This window comes from Girardinichthys multiradiatus, chromosome 15, assembly GCF_021462225.1.
Source record: "Girardinichthys multiradiatus isolate DD_20200921_A chromosome 15, DD_fGirMul_XY1, whole genome shotgun sequence".
NCBI lineage: Eukaryota > Metazoa > Chordata > Actinopteri > Cyprinodontiformes > Goodeidae > Girardinichthys > Girardinichthys multiradiatus.
Window position 1 is genome coordinate 31,098,074 of NC_061808.1, and position 22,075 is coordinate 31,120,148.

Here is a 22,075-nt window from a genome sequence, read left to right on the forward strand (position 1 = left end):
TTTTTCCCAAACATTTAGGCAAATGGCCTGCAAATCAGGTCAGACTTGCAGAGCCCTGCAAACAAGAAGGCGGCTGGGAGCAAGCGGGGAATTCCAAGACCTGAAGTATAACTACACAACAGTCATAATTAAATTTTGTTTAAACATATGGCTCCACAGTGAGACGAAAAGGAACTATGAAAAGAATCACTTTAGAATTAAATGTGTTCAATAAATTTTGTCCTCACTTGCTAATACCTCTCTGAAGGCAAGTTGTGAGGAAATAGGAGTGCACCTGTTCCGCAGGGCGACAAAAAGGCTTTTCATTAAAATACAGTAATGACATTTAGAAATCATCCATTTTCACATCTGCTCGGGCACCTTTTTGATTCTGTTTCGGTCCAAATGTAAATGTTCACTTATTACTCACCGTTTTCTATACTTACAGTCAGAGTTTTATAAAGTGTCTAAAAAGATGTCATAATTCGCCTGTGTCAGGTGTTTCTGTTTTGACTTTCCTTCTTGTCTGTTTCTTTGTACTTCCCTGTTTATGTTCTTTAGTTGCTGTTATTTTAGTTTATCTCGTTTACTTATTTCTTGTATTCCTGTACATTTAGAGTTGTGTTAGATTCCTTTCAGTGCATCTGTCTTCCTGCTCAACTGTGCTCATTAGCCTTCCTCCTCCAGTTGCTCTGCAGTCTCCCTACCACTAGTTGCTCTACATTTCATCTGATTAGCTCTGCAAGTTCATTGGTCATTTCTCCACCATGCCTCTGTATTTAAACTCTCTGTTTTTTCTTTGCCCGCCACTGGATCCTACTGTTTGCTTGCCTGTCTGTCCCCTGTTTGCAACTTCATTTTTTCCATCCTACGTTCCATATGCTACATGTCATCTTCTGGTTCTCTGCCTATGCTCTGTGTCCTGGTCTCCCTGTAAGTATATTTATTTATTAAAACCTTTTATCACTCCACTTACATTCTGCATTTTGTTCTTTTCTCTACCACAACTTGACAAAATAGGGAACGGAGGAACTACAAAGAATTTACTCAGCCCTGTACTTCTTTAAAATACAGTTTGTGTAATGATTGAACAGTGTGGGCTGCTGTATGAAGGCTCTTGTAAAAGTACTTATGCGTTATTGATTTTCTTACTCTTTTTTTTACAGTAAAACCATATTTTATTTTCTTAGACCAACAAAGACCAGTGCATAATTTTTGAGATTTACAAAACTTGCACAAATGAAAATCTGAACTTGTATTGCAATGGCCAGAATTCTTCAAAGCAATTGCAGCTGAAAATCTTTGTGATGTTGCTTTGCACATCCAAAGACTGACATTTTTTGCCCATTCTGTTTTGCAGAATAGCTCAAGACCTGAATTTGCTTTGTTCTAAACCATCCCATTGTAGCTCTGTCTGCATGTTTAGGGATGCTATCTTGATGGAAGGTGAACATCTGCTCCAGTCTCACGTCTTTTGCAGCCTTTAACAGATGTTCTTCCAGAGTTGGCCTGTATTTATCTCCACCCATCTTCCCATCAACTTTAACCAGTTCCCCTCTTCCTGCTGAAGAAAGGCCACCCCACAGCATGATGCTACCACCACCGAGGTCTACATGTTTTTACTTAAACTCAAATCTCATCTCATCAGATCACCTTCTCCAGCATACTGTGCTCGTTGTCTTTAAGGAGGACTTGTTACAGCTACTCAGTAATTACTAAGTATTCAGTAAGTACTAAAATTTAATTAGGAGTTTCAGAGTAAATGGGCTGAATGCAAATAAATTCCACACTTCTCAGATTTTTATTTGCAAAAACATAAAAAAAATAATTTATTAATCTCTTTCCCCCTCACAATGTTGCTGTGTATTATGTTGATCAATCACATAAAATCCCAACAAAATACACTAAAGTTTGGGGTTGAGATTTGATGGATTAAAAATAAAATGTGAATACTTTTGCATAAGCCTAGCATTTGCATTTTTAAACAATAACAGGGCTCAAAACAGGTGCATGTTGGCATTAGTATACTGACCAGGCGTTTAGCCAAGTATGGACATCAGGGGATAAAAGAGTGGTTTTCTGCTCTGCCCGCTGCCAAGGGCAAACACAGAAGGGCGTGCTAATGTGGAATTTTGTTTTCACTTTTGGTCCCATACCCAGGGTTTCAATGTTAATATTATTATAGGTGGGGGGTTGTTATACTCCAAGCGTGGACCAAAAGTCACCTTTATCTAACAACAACGAAGTCGGCCATATTAAGCTTATTTCAATCTCTTTCCTGAGAGTAGATTAGCAATGACAATAACCAAGGTTTGGATGTCCTTCCTTAGGGCCACCACTGGCCTTGCCCAGCACTAACTTTTGATTTCCTTTTGATTATCTTGTAGTGTGATGAATAGACCACAATCTATGTAATTTACTACTTTCCTTAAAGAGTTAACTAAAAAAAAACATAACACAGACGAAAATAAAAAGGTAATAATAATGATAAAGTTAATCATAATTCCATCTAGTGTTTCTGGATTATAACCAAGCAAGTTAGATTCATGATAAAAAGTGACATTATAAAATTTGAAACCCACCTTTTTCTAATCCTCGCATCTCTAAGTTATGTTGCTAAAACCTAAAGAAGTAGGTGGACAGAATATTATTTCCACCTCTCCACCCCTGCACTTACTTAAGATTGTCTCTAATTACTCATAATTACTTATTTATCACCAAATAATGATGTTTTCTGTGTTTGCTGTCATGTCATGAATAATTCCTACATCTGTGAAGGCATCCCTAATGCAAAATGAATGATGCACAATGTCTTCCAAGGAAAGGTCTTGCCTCTTTTAACCAAGACAAACCCAAACTTTTACCCTTTTTTTACCCTTTTTCTTTACCCTTTTACCATTCATTCATTCATTCATCCACTGTCATCTGGACAAAGCCAGCAGCACTGTGAGGATCATGTTCTTTGATTTCTCCAGTGCATTTAATACAATCCAACCTGATTTGCTTTGTCAGAAACTCTAGAAGACTCAGGTGGAGGCCTCAACAATCTCCTGGATCAAAGACTACCTGACAAACAGACCACAGTTTGTGAGACTGAAGGGTTGTTAGTCTAACCAGGTAGTCAGCAGCACATGAGCACCACAGGGGACTGTACTCTCACCATTCCTTTTCAATCTGTACACCTCAGACTTCCAGTACAAGACAGACTCCTGTCATCTGCAGAAATAATCGGATGATTTTGCAGTCGTGGGGTGGATCAGAGATGGACAAGAAGCTGAGTACAGGAAGGTGGTGGACCGCTTTGTGGCATGGTGTGGAAACAATCATCTCATTTTGAACGTGACTAAAACAAAGGAGATGATTGTAGATTTTAAGAGAAACAGGAATAAGTCAAAAACTATTTCTATCATGGGAGAAGAAGTTGAGGTGGTGGAGGTGTATAAATACCTCGGTGTTCACCTGGACAACAGACTAGAGTGGAGATGCAACTGTGAAGCCATCTACAAGAAGGGACAGAGCAGACTGTACTTCTTGAGGAAGCTTAGGTCCTTTGGTGTTTGCAGCAAGATGCTGCATATCTTCTATAAGTCTGTTGTGGAAAGTGTGATCTCTTCTGCCATCATCTGCTGGGGAAGCAGCATCAGAGCCAGGGACTTAAAAAAGCTCAACAAGGTGATAAAGAAGGCTGGCTCTGTTCTGGGGACTCCTGTGGAACCTCTGGAGATCATTGTGCAAAGAAGGATTCTTCATAAAATGAAGAACATTATGGAGAACCCTGAGCATCCTCTTCATGAGACTGTCCTACAACAACAGAGTGTCTTCAGTCAGAGGCTTCTTCAGATCTGCTGTAAGACGGAGCGCTACAGGAGATCCTTCCTGCCCACAGCAATCAGCATCTACAACGGCTCTTTGAAGAAACCTTCATAATATGAGCTACAACAACAATTAATTTCTCTTTGCAATTACTAAAGTATTTTTGAATTTGAATTTGAAAACAATGAGGCTCAGTGGTGAAAGAGTTCAACTGGCCTGCATGCAGAATATATTCTGAACAAATGAAGTAAAGTTAGCCTTGCAGTTGTGGAGAATAGTAATGGCAAAACATTTCATAAAGACAACAAACTCTTATCTGTTATCTAGATTGTTTTTTAAATAGGTGCTGGTAGAGGTAAATGGTCACCCATCCTGAGTCTGGTTCAGCAGGAGGTTAGTTCTAGGTAAAAGGGAGTGGTCCCTTCCCCCTTTGTGTTCATTAGTATCAGAAAGATCTTGCCATAATAGTTCATTCCTTTAGGTTTAGTTTCCTACTTGTTTATTGTGGTTCGTTCTCTGCGTAATCTAGTTTATTCTCCCAGTTCAGTGTTGGTCTTTCAACCTTGGTTAGTGGTCTCTTTGTGACTTAGCTCAGCTCACTCTAGGTCTATTAGTCTCCCTCCTTCCCTGCTTTCATTCTGCCACAGTTGTTCCACATCTCCATTGATTATTGCTGTTCTGATTCCTTTCATTTGCCACTCCTGCCTCATTATTTAAGCTCCTGGGTTTTTACTGTTCGTTGCTTGATTCTCCCGTTACTCTCTCTTTTACTCTGCCTGAGTTCCATGACCTGCCCTCCCTGCGATTCTCACCCTGTAGTTCTCCTTTGTTCATTATGAAAGAACTGTTTTGCCAGTCAGTCTCTGCACTCATTTACCAAACCTCAACATTACAATTATGTCAAATGGTTATTAAAAAGAATAGATGGTTGTCAAAATGTTTTGCCAACACAAATCTGAAAAGTGTGTCAAGCATTTCTATCCCAAATCAACCTGTATTTGCTTACATAACTTGTATTTTAAATGTCTGTATTACTCTCAAAAATGTACATAAAACTTTCTGAAGTAGATTTAACAATCTCACTTCCTATCCATAAATGGGACACATGGGCGGTACGGTCCAACGATGGAGCTGGCCCCCAGGGGGATTCATGGTGGCCCCATGGTACCCATCCCCTTCTCCTTAACATTTGCAACATTAAATCCGTAACATCTTGGGATGCAGCATGATAGACACTGCAGGCTTGGGGCACCATGAAGTGCTCCCTCCTCCACTATGAGACTTAGGGGTTTGGGTTTGGGGAGGGGAGACTCTGCTGTCAGCAAGAAGTGTGATCTTGCACACTCTAGCCACAACCCAAACATTAATGCATGTTAGACATACATATCTGCATTTTTAGCAACATTCCACATTTCCCCAGACACCCAGGCAAATACCAGGGGGGGTGGGCTGGGCACAAGGGGCTTGGTGTGGTCCTCTTTTATTTTCTGCCACTGCACTTGGGGTAGTCAGTGGGGACTGGAGGTTTAGGAATGGCCTAGGGGTCTCTGGCGGCGTCATGTAAGGTGTCACCACCCTTGGTTGTGGTGTTGATTGTGTTGATGTTTGCACCATATCCCAGAGTGCTGGGTTCTAGGGGATGTGTTGGGCTGGCAGTGGGTGGCGAGGGCCAAGCTGGGCTCGGATGGGCAACCCTCCTGCTTGACCTCCCAGGGGCTTTCTCACCAGGTGCGGTGATAATATGCCCTTCCCTCTCTTGGTCCTTCTTAGATACAACTACCATGGTGTTTTGCTGCCTGGGGTGTGTGCGAGCGCCAGGTCGTCATGAGAACCTGGTTCCGGGCTTGACCTGCATAACGGAAGACAGTGGGATGGCTGGGTCGAAGGTCAGACTACTATTATAGCAATGTGGACAGTCTTGATTTAATAAAGTCAATCATAGGATTCTGTCTTAAGATATCCTGTTTGAAGAGCAAAGCTGCCCTGGTACATAGAGGCAACCAGCTTCTCTACATGGTATGCCTGAAATGCCAAGACAGGAAACGTGAAAAAAGAAAAAAAATGTCTGAATTCCAAAAACAGCTGATCTCATTTACATATTTGAATATTTTTGTAATTAAAAATGCAACATGAGTCGGAAATTTTGACTGTTCAATGGTATGAGAGTACATCTGTAATTGTGGTCACTCTTAACCTCTAAAACCCTAAAGATTATTAGGTGGGTCCGACGGGCTTAAGAGGTTAAAGCACTACCAAGTTTGTTTTCTCAAGGAAATTCGGATTCGGTTGAAACTTATTGGCTGACAAAGTCTTCACTCATATAAATTACTGATCCATGCTGTTATTTCAGCTACTTACCTGTATGATGGTCTGAGAGTAAAGATAGAATGACAGGATACATTAACCTGCAACATCTCTGTTTATCTCTGCTCCTATCTCCCACTTATAAATTACAATAAAAACAATAACAAAAAAAAACAACTCAGTTTAATCTTCTAGTTTTAATGTTTAGAGCATGAGCCTTCAGTTTATATTCTTTTGCTTATAGCAAAGTCGAAAGCCATTACAGTCAATTTTTACCCCTTGTAGAGTATTGCCACAAATATGTCTCAAACCAACACAGTCAAGGAGTATGGAGGACCGATCCTGACAAAATTAAAAACAAAAGCAGAAATATATATATTTTGTTTTTCCTTTTCCATACACATGCATTTTCATCAAGAAATGTATATATTTTCTTTTTCCTTTTCCTTAGACATGCCTTTGTTCTTTTGACATTTCCTCGTCTCTCTTTTTCCTTTACCGTATGCATTTCACCTTCATTATGCAAATGAGGAGGGCTGCCTTCTTCTCTCCAGCTCCTCTACTATTGGTCAATATACAGGAAGAAGGAGGATCCGTGTGCAGGCCGAGGGTGTGTCCCAATTCAGGGGCTGGATCCTTCCAAGTCCGTACTTGTGGGCCAATTACGTCACAGCGCGGCGCGGAAGGTCTGTCAAATGCTGCCGACAAATGTGTCCTTCTTTTGCCCGATTTGAAGAATGCGTTGTGAGTATCCTTCGCGGTCCATCTTTTCCCATGATTCATTGCGGGTCGAAGCGGTTTGGTCAAGCAGGGGCAGCCATGATGTACACTGGCAAATGCCAAGCGTCCTGCACGGTGTTGGGCTGTGAGCACAACACCCATTTGTGGACGTCGGGCCCTCATACCATCCTCATGGAGTCGATTTCTAACCGTTTGTGCAGACACATGCACATTTGTGGCCTGCTGGAGGTCATTTTGCAGGGCTCTGGCAGTGCTCCTCCTGTTCCTCCTTGCACAAAGTCGAAGGTAGCGGTCCTGCTGCTGGGTTGTTGTCCTCCTACGGCCTCCTCCATGACTCCTGGTGTACTGGCCTGTCTCCTGGTAGCGCCTCCAGGCTCTGGACACTACGAACCTTCTTGCCACAGCTCGCATTGATGTGCCATCCTGGATGAGCTGCACTACTTGAGCCACTTGTGTGGGTTGTAGAGTCCGTCTCATGCTACCACGAGTGTGAAAGCACCACCAACATTCAAAAGTGACCAAAACATCAGCCAGAAAGCATAGGTACTGAGAAGTGGTCTGTGGTCCCCACCTGCAGAACCACTTCTTTATTGAGTGTCTTGCTAATCACCAAAGATTTCCTCCTGTTGTCTATTCCATTTGTACAACATCATGTGAAATTGATTGTCAATCAGTGTTGCTTCCTAAGTGGACAGTTTGATTTCACAGAAGTTTGATTTACTTGGAGTTATATTGTGTTGTTTAAGTGTTCCCTTTATTTTTTTGAATATATATATATATACACACCACCAGAACATGACTACTGTATGCAGGCAAGTATAATATAGATGTGATTAATGTTTGAGGGGTATAACTAATTGTAATATTTTGTGAGCACCATCTTCTAATTCTGCATATTTCTGATTACATCTTAGTGATGTGGTCCAGCCAGCCCTTTAAATTGATGAGAGATGCATTACATATATTTGCAGACCACCTGTGTGATGCTTCGCTCACCATCCAGAAAGACAAACCACAGGTCTCATTTGCAGCATCCCATCCAAGTCTCTGACCTTGCGAGAGATTTAGCCACACCGCCAGAGACCTTCTGTTTAGAAAGACATCTGCCTTTTTGTTCAGTTGAAGAGGTTTTTCCAGGAACCGGTCACTCAGGTTGATCCTGCTGTCGCCGTTGTAAATACATGTACATAGTTTTATTTTATGCCTTTTGTGTCTAGTAATCTTGATCTGTTTGAATGTTCTTTTTTTCCACATTCTGTTTAAAATGCTATTTGTAATTTTCAAAATAAACTGTGTTTAGATATTTAAATGAAGTTGATGTATTGTTAGATCAAATGGAAATAAAATACATTGGTGACAAAAACTATTTTGAAATTTATTAGAACAGCTTAAAACTTTAAGAAACTATCTGAACAAAATGTATTTATTTATTTCTTATATAGCACCTTATTTTGGTGCCATTCTTTGGAAAACAGTCTGTCCATTCTCTGTGCTCTCATGTCCTCCCTGATCAACTCCATCATCTCTGTCCCTCTTTCTTTTCTGACCCCTTCCTGCTGGCTCACTGTCTTCCTTCCCCATCTGGTTGCCCACCGCTCCGCTTGGCCCTGGAGTGTCCTCAGGGATGGAGGCAATCAGGACAGGAGGTTTGTGGAAGACCTCTGTCCCAACATCTCATCCATAAAGACAAACCTGGGCCAAGTAGCAGCAGTGGGCTTTTCACTGACTCCCTCTCCTGACCCTGGATACTTAAAATCCTAAAGTTAGAAGGAAGAAAAAAAGAGTTCACTAAACAGAGAAACCAATAAGACATTTAGAAATATTTTTTTATTTGTGTGACATGAGAACTTCTGAACATACTTTATATTTCTTTTTCATATTGTCCCACTTATTTTTGGGCCTCCAAGGGGGTGACCTTCCCCTGTTGGCCCATCTTCTCCAGAATTGTCCTAAACAAGCAAAAAGAAAGAGGGAAAACCAAAAGAAGTATGTTAATCATGGGATGGATATTTATGAAAGTTAGAAAGATAGGAGTTTTTGAAACTGGACAGAAACTGACTGCAAAGAATGTTATTGTACCTCCAAGCCACGGTGGCTGAGTTTTTAGCTCCAGTAAAAAGGTGGTCATTCTCACCCCTGAGCTTAATAAACTGGCCCGTCTGCTCCTTTGTACCTAAGCAACAAAAACAACCAAAAAAACCCATCTTGCTTAATATCAGTGTAAAAAAAGCCTTTTTTTATTTTACATTTGTCTTAATTTGCAGAACATATTAAAATATTTCTATGCAAATGCCTAAAACAAGCTCTTTCAAACTTCACTTCTTTACTGAGATTTGCTTGCATTTGAAAGTGTATTTCTCTTCAGTTGTACCTGGAATCACAAATTATAATGCTAGCTGAATTATAAATACACTTTTAAAAACACATATAGCACATTTCTTCATCAAAAATGAATATTTAAAAGCTTATTTATTCTCAATCACACTCTCCAGCGAAACAGTAAGATTACATAAAATTGTCCATTTATTCAGGTTAACTTTAATATCACCTGTAATGTCAAATCGACTTACATGAACAAATGACACAATACATTAAAATAATACTAACATAAACTGTTAGAAATCACTTGGGTTTAACGTTCACTGTGATGACTGGCAGCAGGAGCTCAGTGCCGATAGTCCGGTCCGATCTCTACCGGGCTAGCTCGACCCACCGCCGGTAGGACTGGCGAGGCGAACCGGCAGTTACTACGGTGGGAGCGGAAAACTCCGAACATGTTGCAGTAAAAACATTGTAAAAGATCATTTGTGTCACAGAAAGTGTAATTTTTCACAGTTTACTCACAGCTTTTGCCACTGTGGTCCGCCATGGCTGCCCCTGCTTGACCAAACTGCTTCGACCCGCAATGAATCATGGGAAAAGATGGACCGCGAAGGATACTCACAACGCATTCTTCAAATCGGGCAAAAGAAGGACACATTTGTCGGCAGCATTTGACAGACCTTCCGCGCCGCGCTGTGACGTAATTGGCCCGCAAGTACGGACTTGGAAGGATCCAGCCCCTGAATTGGGACACACCCTCGGCCTGCACATGGATCCTCCTTCTTCCTGTATATTGACCAATAGTAGAGGAGCTGGAGAGAAGAAGGCAGCCCTCCTCATTTGCATAATGAAGGTGAAATGCATACGGTAAAGGAAAAAGAGAGACGAGGAAATGTAAAAAGAACAAAGGCATGTCTAAGGAAAAGGAAAAACAATATATTTATATTTCTGCTTTTATTTTTTAATTTTGTCAGGATCAGTCCTCCATAAAGGAGGAGTGCTATACTGAAAATGCCTTTTGATGCATTCCATTGATGTGAAACTGAAGAGCCAAATGTGTTGATGCTGCATACTGCATTTTAGCTGCTCCTCTTGTAGCTCTGTTTGCATAGAACAAAGAGGAGCTAAACAATGAATACATTTGGAAGATTTGTAATGCATTCTGTATGTAAAAGTTGCTTTATCTTTGAATAGGTTTTTAACAGATGTCGTATCCTTTCACCAGCATTGCTACTAAAAGACGATGCAGCCTCGTGTCTGATATTAAGCTCCTGGATGTTTTTGTTGTCCTGTATAAGCAGCAGGGACAATTCTACAATATTCTTAGATATTGCTATCACCTCCACCCACATTAGCTGCATTGTGCATATCAAATAGGATGTCATATCTGTGGGTCCTCTTAAGTGATGGAGCGAGAAACATTTCAAAATAAAATACAAACAAAACAATAGAAATGCACCACAGCGTGAAATCAAAATGAGATTGTTTACATTGTGCTTGACTCCCTTGGACTGTGTGGTACAGTTTGTGCAAGGCTCAATAGAGTCAAGTGGTGAGCCGCTGCCACCTAGAGGTGAAGCTTATTAATGCAGCTTCAGTAACCGCTCCAGATAGAAACAGAAAAATCCGTTCTGTGTACATTTTTATCAATAGACATGAACTGTGGGATCTCGTCCTTGGTTATGAAATAAAATCATGTAAAAATAGCATGTTATTAATATAAAACTTGAGAAAGTGCTGGAACAAATCATTCAGATTGATTTATTCGCTGTGAAATTGCTGCATGTTTTTTTCCATCTTCCACACCTTAAACTGTGTGCAAAATAGGTTTGATATGTGCCAGCGGTATCATTTATCATTGTATTGGCTGCTCTCTGTTGTTTTAAAATATAGCAATGAAGACAAAATAGTTCACTAACAATACATGAGGGAAAGACATTGCCTTATTTGCAACTTAAACAGTATAAAAATATAGTAGAATGTTCGTTTTTTCTGACTAAAACAATATTTAATCGCCGTTTTCTACCCATCTGTCTGGTAGGATTGGCAGATTTCAAATCGTCCTCTTTACATGCGGTTTTGATAAAGTAGTTGTTCTCGTGTGTTTGCTCAGACGGCCTGCAGCCATCTGTTTGCAAAGTTAATTAAAGGCGTGATAGAAAGCAGTTTTTATCTCACTGCTGTGTGAGCTTGTGTGGAGAACCTTTGATCTGGCTTGATAAAGTGTCGCAGGGATACCACTGCTGCAGTGGTAATCGTGGCAATACAAGGATCGACCGCCAGGTGTCAGGTTTGGACAGTATTCTTTCTCTATTGTTTACTTGTGTATAAATAAACACTTAACATTTGTTGCCTTCTCTAATTTGCATTGCTTTTCCCCAGATGTGCCTTTACACAGCTGTATAACCTGGAAAGTTCAAATATTGCTTTATGAACTAAATTCTTTTCAACTCTAAAGAATAAAGATATTGGTCAAAGATATTTAGTCCTTAAACGAAAGGGTATTTAATGTATAATTAATTTTGAGCATTTTTGCATGCACGCACCACTTACGATAAAAAAGTAGAACTTTTCCTTCACTGTCTTTATGCAAATCAAATCCTTATTTGTCCTGGGGGTCTCTGGATTTATGTGTCTTGTTACTCTAACAAATGCTTGTGCATGTGGAAGACTGCATGTAGTATGAATGAATGCAATGTGACACCCCACCTTATCACCAAACGTAACCAGCCCTGGTAGTTCAATTGAAGTTTACCCTGAAAATTCCTTGGAAAAACAAGACACTTTTCAAGGCTCCACCACACTTTATGGGTCTTTGAACTCAAGAGAATGAATGTCTTGGTTGCACAACTTTGACATTTTCAATGGTTTGTAGGTGTGCTTTATTGTTTGTTTGAGTGTGTTAATTACTGCCGTTTTGTATTTTATTCTTCAGTCTGGTAACAATTAGGGAAAGTAATTCTTTTTTTTTTATAATCCATTGCTATAATTAGTTGGCAGTCTACAAGAATAATGTTTTTTTCTTCTGCTAGATGGATCCTACATTCAGTTAGAATACATTCAATGGCAGTTTTTGTACAAACACCATCCTGGGCAGGTTCCTTAAAAGAGGGGGGTGTCACTTCAAAATAATATTACTCAAGTACACATAAAAAGTAGTCATCAAAAAATTACTCAAACAAGAGTCTAAAAGTAGTTGCTGAAAAAAAAACACTCAGTTGGGGCTGCATGGTGGAACAGCTTTTGCTGTTATTACAGTTCTTCCAAATAATGTAGGCAAACAGACAAAATTGTAAAATAATGTGCAGATGTTGTTATTTTAAAATAATACAGTCAAATTAAATAAATAAAAATAAATTTCATCTTAACAAAATTAAATATTTTAAAACCAATAAAACCTTAGGTAAAACATGATTGTTTAAACAAGGACAACTCCATCAAGTGACGATATGTACTCAGGTTTACTTGCCTTCAGAATGACACTGCAGACCGAAAATAACATTACAAAAACATAGCTTGTGTACAAGGAATCTCACTTCACCTTAAACCTTGTGGGTATTTTTCTGTTTCTGTTGTAGCTGTGGTTAAAATGTGCTTGTTCCTCTTTGGCATGATTTGAGGTGGTTGGAGTAGACAAATAAGAGGGGTGTTTTGAAATTGATTGACTGAAGTACTTTATTTCACACACTTTGGAAGAAACAAAATAACAAGACATACCCTGTTGAACAGCGAGATGATGAAACAAGCATATCAAAACAAATAAGCAAAGATAAAAAAAATTCTTAAGATGTTCCATCTACCCGTTATGCTTCAATTTCTTGTCCGAAAAGGAGTGGGTAGAAGTAAACACTTATAAAATCCCGTCCTCTCTCCATTTTACATTTTTGGACAGTCATTTGCTGTTGATGTCCCTTCTGTGCTCAAATAAAATGCAAAAGAAATAACTAAGCGATAATAAAAACAAGTGATTTGCAAAAATACTTTTAGGGGTAAATGTTTTTCTTAAATAATTGAAATAATTGAAATTTTAACTCATTACACATGAAGGTTTTCCAAATCAAAGCTGGGGTTTTCAGAAATTTGTAATCACAATAAAAATAATTAAATTAAATAATAAATTAATAGATATGGTTTTACCTACCAATATCGTTTTCACACTTGTCTCATTCAAATGTTGTCACGATGGCAAAGAAACCAACTTTAAAAATGCTCCTTATGTGTTTTCACTAACAGAATAAAGATGTCAAACTGTGTTTTAAAGAATCGATATTTATCGTTGAATTATGTAGTTTAATTTTGACCAGTCTGAAACGATTTAGAAAAAAATTGCGTCCACACTGCACCGTTGAAAACGTTTTAGTACGCATTCCTGTGCCACTGGCGCTGTGCCACTGCCTCAGAAACACACCAAAAAGAGTGTACAAAAACGCAGGGCATGCACAGACAACTCATGAGAGGTAAACACAGCAACATGGCGGAAGAATTAAAGAGAGAGGTGGAGCTACCACATCAACATTTGAGTAAGGATTCATTTTAGGCTTCAAAGTCTTTCCGGGGGCCCGGTTTCAAAAACGATTGTTTTTGTCTCCTAAAATGACGGATCTTTGTGTGGACCTACGTATTTTAAAATTCGAAGAAGCATTGACCAAATCCAATCTAGACTCACCACAGACTTTTTTTTAAATGCTTGTGCCACTCCCTGACATAATGTTGCTCTGGGCAAAGAGCAATGTTGAATTGATTGTTTTTGGAATTTTTCTGGGTATATTCATATTATTGAAAGAAGAGAAACAGCATACAAATATTAGTTACCTGTAAAAACAAAAAAGTAAAAATACAATGAGTAATCTGAATAAATAATCGGAACTTTTCTGTTTTGTTTATAGAAAAAGATCAATTCGATTAAAAATCCTAAAACTTTATTGGAAATTGTTTTTGTGTAAACTCTGTCAAAACATCTCATTTTGTGCTCAACAAAAATAGAACATAACATAGAGGGAAGTACAAAAAAAATCTATCTTCATTCTGTTTTGTTAATTTATCTTTAAGTGAATGTCAATAGTATATCACCAATATTAGAGGACGTTGATCATTATATTAATAGTAATGCTAATAACGACAATGGAAAATTGTTTCACTTTTTCCTAACAAAAATATTGAGCACTCAAATAAAGATACGATTTAACGCATAGCCATTGGGCAAACAAAGTGAAAAATTAATTGTAATTGGCCTATTTTGCACCGTCCCCAAATTTGACCAATCAGAGAGGAAGAAGGCGGGGTTTAGTTGTCCAGCGGCGGCCCAGCAGAGAGAGGGGAGGACTCTCAGTTAGTTGTTATCTGTAGCTGCAGGAGACAGACTGAGCCGTAGAGGTTGGTGTGTGTGAAGTGTAAACTTTCTTGACCAGAACAGACCACTCCACACTTCTCTGCTTGCCTCTAAAAAAATACTACCCAGTGAGACCAACAGGTGAGTTCACCTTAACTTCATGTTAATCGGACTTTAACTTCATTTCAGTTAGAACAAAGTTGTTTTGTCCCTGTGAAGTCAGTTACTGTCAGACGGGCTCACAGAGGATGGTTTATCGCAGGGAGGAAGCGCTAACAATGCTAGACAACTCTCAGTACTTACTGGGTGGAGGAGTTAATTATGTGGTGTCGTTATGTCGCAGTTTACATGTGAAATTACCGATATTCATCCCCTTACGCGTCTGTTTTGGATCTCTGTTAATTACAGCGCTACTAGCTGTTAGCTCGCAAACTTAGCTTGTTACTCTTCGGCTAACTGCCACTTTTCTCCTCTATTTTCCTGTGGTGAAAATGTAGCCAGGCATCGCTACAGCGTTGTTGCGACTGGATGAATTAGGGGCCGTGGGGAAAAAAAAGCTTTAGGATTTGAGTATGTAATAATTTCTCCACCAACTCTTTTACAACCTCATCCTGACAGCACAGCATCAAACATTCACAGGCAGGTGGGTTATAGTGAAGTACTTTGCACTGCTGGACTATGTCAATGTCATAAATCTTATGAAGCCTATTTATCAAAGCTTCAGTTTGCACCACTGAATGGTAGATTGCTATACGAGGACCTCGAAATTCTCTACCTTAGCTGGCATTATTAACTCATTGACTAGATTAGGAAGTCTTGCTCCAGTGTGTTGCGTCTCAGAGGTGATAATGAAAATCTAATTCAAGTTTGCCTTGTTGATTGTACGAGAACTAGGTCACATGGAAACTTTGAACTGTACACTACATAGTGTGAGCAACCCCTCAAAACCTGGTGTCGTCTTTTGGAACCAGTAAGGTTCCTGTAAGTCTGTATGTGCCTTCTGATTGGTTTCACTGGGCTGAACTGGCGCTCTTTTTGTTCAAGGGGACATGCAGCAACAGCTGCACTCCTGAGTAACAACAGCATGTGAGTTCGTTTGTACATGTGTGTATGGGTGTGTGCCAGTATATATCTGTCTGTTTCAGTCAGAATAGGGCTGGCAGGCTGTATTCGCAGCATTTCTGGCATTCCAACGGACTTCATGGTGCTTTAACATGCAGAGCAATCGCTGGTGTGAATGAACCTGATCTCTGTTGGAGCACGTTGGCATGTTTTGCATGTTCGATGGACAGATAAGCCTAGTTGTGTCTCTCAGCATTTACCTGGATGGTTTGAGACCATTCAAACAAGCATAATTTAATGTTATATTATTTATAAATTTGCTTTGGCTGGACCTGAATGCAACATGTTTGTGTTTTAGGGGCCTCTTCTCATCCTTCGTTCTGTTCTGTTCGTGATAGCTTTTAGAAATGGGAAGTTTTACATTTTGTCTTCGACGGTGCACAGTTTTCTTTTGTTAGAGAAAAACAGGATATGGTCTCTCACAAACTGTTGATCAGTGGCATTTTTTCACTTTGTGGCTTTAACCTGCCTGAGTCAAGTGCACTGGAAAGCCTTTGTGTTGCAGTGCACTATATCTTGTAGTGGCTTTTGCCACTGACTGGCTGCTGCTAAGAAAATTAAGAAAATAAAAAAAGAAAGCAAAGTATAGATCTACTGAACAAAGGAAATGATAAAGATCTTACTTTAATTTCTGCCAAAACAACCAGCCACCCCTTTGGTGAGAAAGAAACCAGCATGCACCTGATACAAGGCCAGCAAACTAGTGTTGATATTCTCCTCTGATGTGGTCAATACTTTGACTGCATCCGTTTGGTTCAGAAGGAGGCTTCTAACTACTGAAAACCGCTGCTTTAAACTGCCAACGGGGCTGGATAGAGAAATGTGATATTTTCAGTTAAATTGCTCCTAAACTCCAAGTGAAACTGCTTGAAGCAGCAGTTTTCATTTGCAGGAGTCTAGCTATGTGTCGAACGCTACTTCATGATGCTGCATTTGAGGTCTAATGGTACAGGCCCCAGATGATGCAAGTGATACACTAAGATCTAAGTTGAATAAGGAGCTCGGACCCTTCTTAAACTAGTGTTCCTCTTTTTTTTTTTCAGCTGATGTGATTCTGCACTATTTCAGTATTTGGTGGATTTATTTATAGTTTTTATCAACATGTCAGACTGGTGTATGTCTGGCAGGTGTATGCTCACTGTATTCAAGATATTTCATGATTTTAAACTGCTATGCAATGCGTTTAAAAATATTCATAGCCCTTTTGTCATATTAGAGTCACAAACTGTTGTGTTTTCATTACATTTCATGTCACAGATTAGCAAAACATTGTGCGTTATTCCTGATTTGAGGGATTTTCTTTTTTCTTTTATTTACCAAATTATAATCTGAAAAGATAATTAAACACTGATTAATTTGACACCCCTAAATACAGTCCAGAGCAACTAGTTGTCTTCAAATATCCCCTAATAGGGTCCACCTGTGTGTAATTTCTCAATACAACTGTTCTGTGAAGACCTCATTAATCTGTTACAGTACATTAGTAAACAAACATTACCATGACGACAAGACATGACAAGAATGAAGTTGTAAAGAAGGTTAGATTAGGTGAGTTATAAATATAACTCTTTGGCTTATAGGGAAAACTTGTGTGGTGGAAAGGTAACACTGCACATCCAATCCCCATGGTGAGACACGGTGGTGGGAGCATCATGCTGTGGGCAGGCTTTTCTTTAACGGGGACAGGGGAGCTGCAAAAGACTTGAGAATGGGTGGAGATTCAACTTCCACCTAAATCCATTAGAGAATCTGTGATGAGACTTGAAAATGAATGTTCACGGATGCTTTCCATCCAATCTGGCTGAGCTTGATCTAGTATGCAAAGAAGAATGGCGAATTTTGTTTTTTGGCTTTAGATATGCGGAGCCGGTAGAGACCAACCCCAAAAGATGATTCTGGTATTGGCTCAGTGAAGGTGAATACAGATGCAAGCATTTGTGAATGTTTTTGAAAGCCTTATATCCTTTTGCCTTCCACTTCACAATTTTACACTACTTTGTGTTGGTCTGTCACATAAAGTCCCGATAAAATACATTTCAGTTTGTGGTTGTAACAGCCGAAAATTTGGAAAATATATTTGGGTTTGAAAAAGTTTTGCAAAGATCTTTATGTCCCTGAATTCCTCGACTCTTGGCTCATTGGGCTGTTTTTCGTCCCCTTATCAGCATCGACTCATCCAGTTTTCGATTGCCCACCAATCATTGCTGACTCAGCCAAAGCCGCCATCTGGGCTGGAAAAGAAGAACAAAACAGCCTCGCTACAGAGCTGCTGATGAGCTGCTAACAAATTTTATGGGGGTGTAACAGACTGAGAGGGAGAGACCAGAGAAAGTGTGAAAAAAGACTTGAAGATACATTTTTACTCTCTTTGAGTGGCCTGACATGTGATCACCATCAATCAGCACTTCATTTTCAGAAAATTACGGGCTAGCTCAGTGTCAGGCTGCAGGTTTGTTCAACATATCACTTTATGACGCTAATACGAAGAATAGAGCCAACCTAATATCTGTGTTTTTGGCTTCACCTCTGCTTTGACCGAAGGTCAACATAACGACTCATTCCAAGGTTATCCCCCTTGAATACAAAAGCTAGAACCCAGCGCTCACCGCCTTCAGGAGCTCTTTCAATTATACAAAAAAATCCAATGTGCAAGAACAGCTTATTGTCTTACAAGCTTAAACACTTAAAACTTTAAAGGTTCAATGTTCACCAGCATTAATATTTCACAAACTCCTGTTTTTTTTTTTTTTAGTCTCAAAATAACAATGTATTTGCCTGTTGTGGACCAAGGCTGTGTCACTGAAAAATACCAGCGCCAGTTTCCTGTTTTACGCCAAACTAGTTGTCTGCCTGCCGGTTTATTTGTCAGTGAGAACAAGTGTGTGTACAACTTTTGACCCTGCACACTTCCCACTCACGTTTCACTTTTTATGCTCGCATCCTGTCAGGTCGCCGGCTGTTCTCTGTAAGCCTGCTGCACAGCTAAACTAAACTCTGCCTGCCTATTCTAGGTTCTGTGTGTTTGGTGTAGACAGAATCTGAGCTTTTAATGCATTTCTTCAAATTTGTGTGGCCTAATCATTTCAAACAGAATGGGTTTTTTGACCTATTTAGGAAACTTGATTTATATTTATTAGTATAGTCTTATTTAACTTTAAAAGGTCTGTTTCATGCTCCATCATACCAAAGAAGTATTTTAGTGGAAAGTCCAAAACAAGTCTCTAATCCATGTATCTATTGTCTTTACCCACATGTCCTCTCTGGGTTGAGTGGAGGGGTCTGGTACCTATGAGGCAGGATACATCTTGGCCAGGTCACCACTCTACAAAACACTTATCTAGTCCACCTGTAACACTGCATTGCTGTAAGCTAGACATTCATATCATGTAGTGTTTTGTCTCTTTGCCATATTGGCTCGATTGTTAATGTTAATATTAATTTATTTCAGTAAGACAAATAGTAGCAATGTTTTTAATCCCTGGCAATATCAAATTTCTTTTTGAATCAAACACAAAGTGCTTTTATTTTGAAGAACTTAATATGACTTCACCAAGGTGTTCAGACTGCCCGACATTTGGTTTGGGTTTGACTTTAGTTTTTGTTTAGTGCAATATACTGAGTGAATGAGGGGGAGCACTTCGTTTCTGAACTAACGGTACAGAAGGTGCTTTTATTTTGAAAAGCAGGGCTTGCATTCATTTAGTTGTGAAATGACGAGTAACTTCTTATATAGTTCAGTTTGTGGGATATCCCTGTGGTTTGTACCATGAAGGCGCAGCTAATATTAAGGTATTGTTCTAAACTAGGGTTGTGACTTTAGCACATTCATTTTGATTAAATTGAGAAACACGAAAACATTAATAGATGAACACATTTATTTGGTACTGCAAAATAGAAACCCATATACCTTCTGAACTAGTGTTTAAATAAGCCGATATCAGATATCTGAGCGCAATTGAAAGCAGTGCAAAATGATCTGCATAAGAAGAGTAGAAATAAGTTGTACTCTGCTTTTGAGAGTAAACTTTACAGATCAACGTTGCTATGGGGGGCGGGGGGGTCTTCATGTAAAATCTAAAGCTAGAGAATACCCGTGGTGAAATGAGACATCCTGACGAAGTGAGAGGAGAAAAACAGCTGAAGATGTGTGGATGTTGTGATGCCAGCATGCTTTTAATCCAGAACGTTTTCCTGTTTTTATTTATTGCCTTTTGGTTCAGACAGGGGAAGGAGCTGGTGAGAAAAATACACTCCATATGGAGAATTTAAAAATCACATTTCCACCTAAATGCAGTGACTGTAAAGAGAGAGGTTGAACACTTCTGAATATAGAACTAAATGACAGAAACGCTATTCTGTAAAATATAGAAATATTGAACTCTTTTTCCAACATACTCTATTTTGCCGAAAGTATTTGTCTCTCTACTTTTACATGTACATGAACTTTGATGATCCTCTTCTTAATCTATAAGGTCCAGTTTGTTGATGAAACCCAATACTCCCAGCAAAAGCAACTTTAACTATTCTGTAAACATCTTCCTCAAGGTTTAGGAGTGTGTTCATAGTTAGATGAGAAAACCAGAATTGTAGCCTCTGCTCTGATTCATCCCAAAGGTGTTGAAAAAGGTTGAGGTCAGGACTGCGGGTCAAGTTTCTTCATTCCAACCTTTATACACCTGCAGCCATGGAAGTGATTGGAAAACCAGAATTCATTGATTTGGTGGTGGGACCCAATACTTTTGGCAATATAGTGTAATTGCATGATTTAGAAGAGTATGAAGTGTGAAGCTTGTTCAATCGCTATAAAACCTCTTGCAGATATCTGCATCTAGATCTATGTGGTTGGATGAACCGCTGCATGAAAGCAAAGCCTCAGGTAGAAATTGCTGTACATCAAAATTTTTTATGTCTATTTGTTAATTCAGTCATTAGGCAAAATGTATTGGAAGGAAAAAACTTTGCTTATTATATCAATTATTGATTTTTGATAAAAATGTGATTAATTGTGATTAATCAATGACAAAGCCTCTAATAGTTGAAAAGCACCTGCTCAGAGAAATTCACTTTTCAGAGTTGGGATCTATGCCTACATACCAGCTTGCTTTCACACTCCATTATGTTGCGTAGAAATCATTCACTGAGACTCAAGTCTTGTGGAAAATCGTAGATATAACAGGTTTGTTCCTACAGTGTTTGGTGTCCAGCCACACAGCAAGCACAACACACCACAGATGAACAGATTTCACTCACAAACGTTCAGATTTCAGACAGAAAATCTCACAAACCCTCTCGAGATCAAACATGAGTTCAGAGTAATTGTCTTTCATGTTTCTGTCACCTAGCTTTCTGATTGGCTATACGTCACATTCTATAGGTCCATTTGTCCTTGGTGAACACCCCACATGGTAGGATATCGGGCCAAGACAATTCAACATGTTGAATATCCCAGATTTAATGTCAGTGGTCCCGACATATTTCTGAGCAGACTGGATCACTTTAACACACCACACACAGCAGGAATATCTCATCAGATTACGAGACATCACGATGATCAGGGCATGTCGGAAGGCGAAGATCAGGGCAAAATCGGCATAAAAATCTTGCTGTGTGAACCACGCATAAGTTAAGTGTGAAGTATTTGGCTTGGTAACTCAAGTCCACGTCTGAGCCGAGTCACCATCTCTACATCATGCCAGAGAACTACTACGGTTCCTTGAACCCTCAGTGGTGGCAGGGAAGCAATAGAAACCTCTCGCTTTGGCAGTCTGCACATAAATGCCCAGAGCATTGTGCTTTCTGGGACACTGGAAGCTTGGAAAGCCATTGGAAATGTGTTACAAGATAAGAAGCGTGATTAGACCGTTATCTGGATCAAATTATGTTTCTTTTCATTCTTTGCATTTTTGTCATGTCCAAAAAGTCAGTGCTGCACACCACAGTTTGGCTCTCTTTTTGTTATTTTTTGTGCTATTTAAACAGCAGAAGGTGTGTCACTTCTGCTCTGTGATTTCCACTTCTGTGTTTATGTTATCAAATTACCCGTTTACTGCATAGATGTGAGAGTCCAAAAGCTAGCTAACACTTCAAATACAGTACGCAATAAAATGCATCGTATTTTAGGATGTCCTTGACAGAAATGATCAGCTTCTTCTTGTTACTCTTTTCAGTTAGTTTTCACACTTCAGCGAAAGGTCTTTGCGTTTGTTTTTTTTGGTTTTTTTTGGATCTCTTCTGCATGCCCACAGCCACATCAACCTAAAAATGTGTTCTTTGTCATTTATTACAGTCTAATGATCCATGAAAAAGTAGTATTATGACATTCAGGACACCAAAGTTTAGCAAGAGGTGACACAGAACAAGACGACAACAGATTGGGATGGGCAACGGTTATGAAACTGATGGTTTGTGAAGCAATTCTGTGAAGTTATTGCTACAATTCGCATCCTAATTTGAAATAATTTGTCT

At 39.3% G+C, this 22,075-nt stretch overlaps 1 protein-coding gene across 5 annotated transcripts in view; it reads left to right on the forward strand.

Moving 5' to 3' along the window:
• The first annotated feature begins 14,455 nt into the window (after positions 1-14,455).
• Positions 14,456-22,075, forward strand: part of fam49a (family with sequence similarity 49 member A) — a 43,709-nt gene continuing 36,089 nt past the window's right edge. For 3 of the 5 annotated variants that reach the window (XM_047388570.1, XM_047388569.1, XM_047388568.1), the window contains exon 1: positions 14,456-14,629. The gene's annotated coding sequence lies outside the window, so the exon portion shown is untranslated. The remainder of the gene's footprint in view (positions 14,630-22,075) is intronic. The other 2 variants (XM_047388572.1, XM_047388571.1) reach the window with 1 other exon arrangement.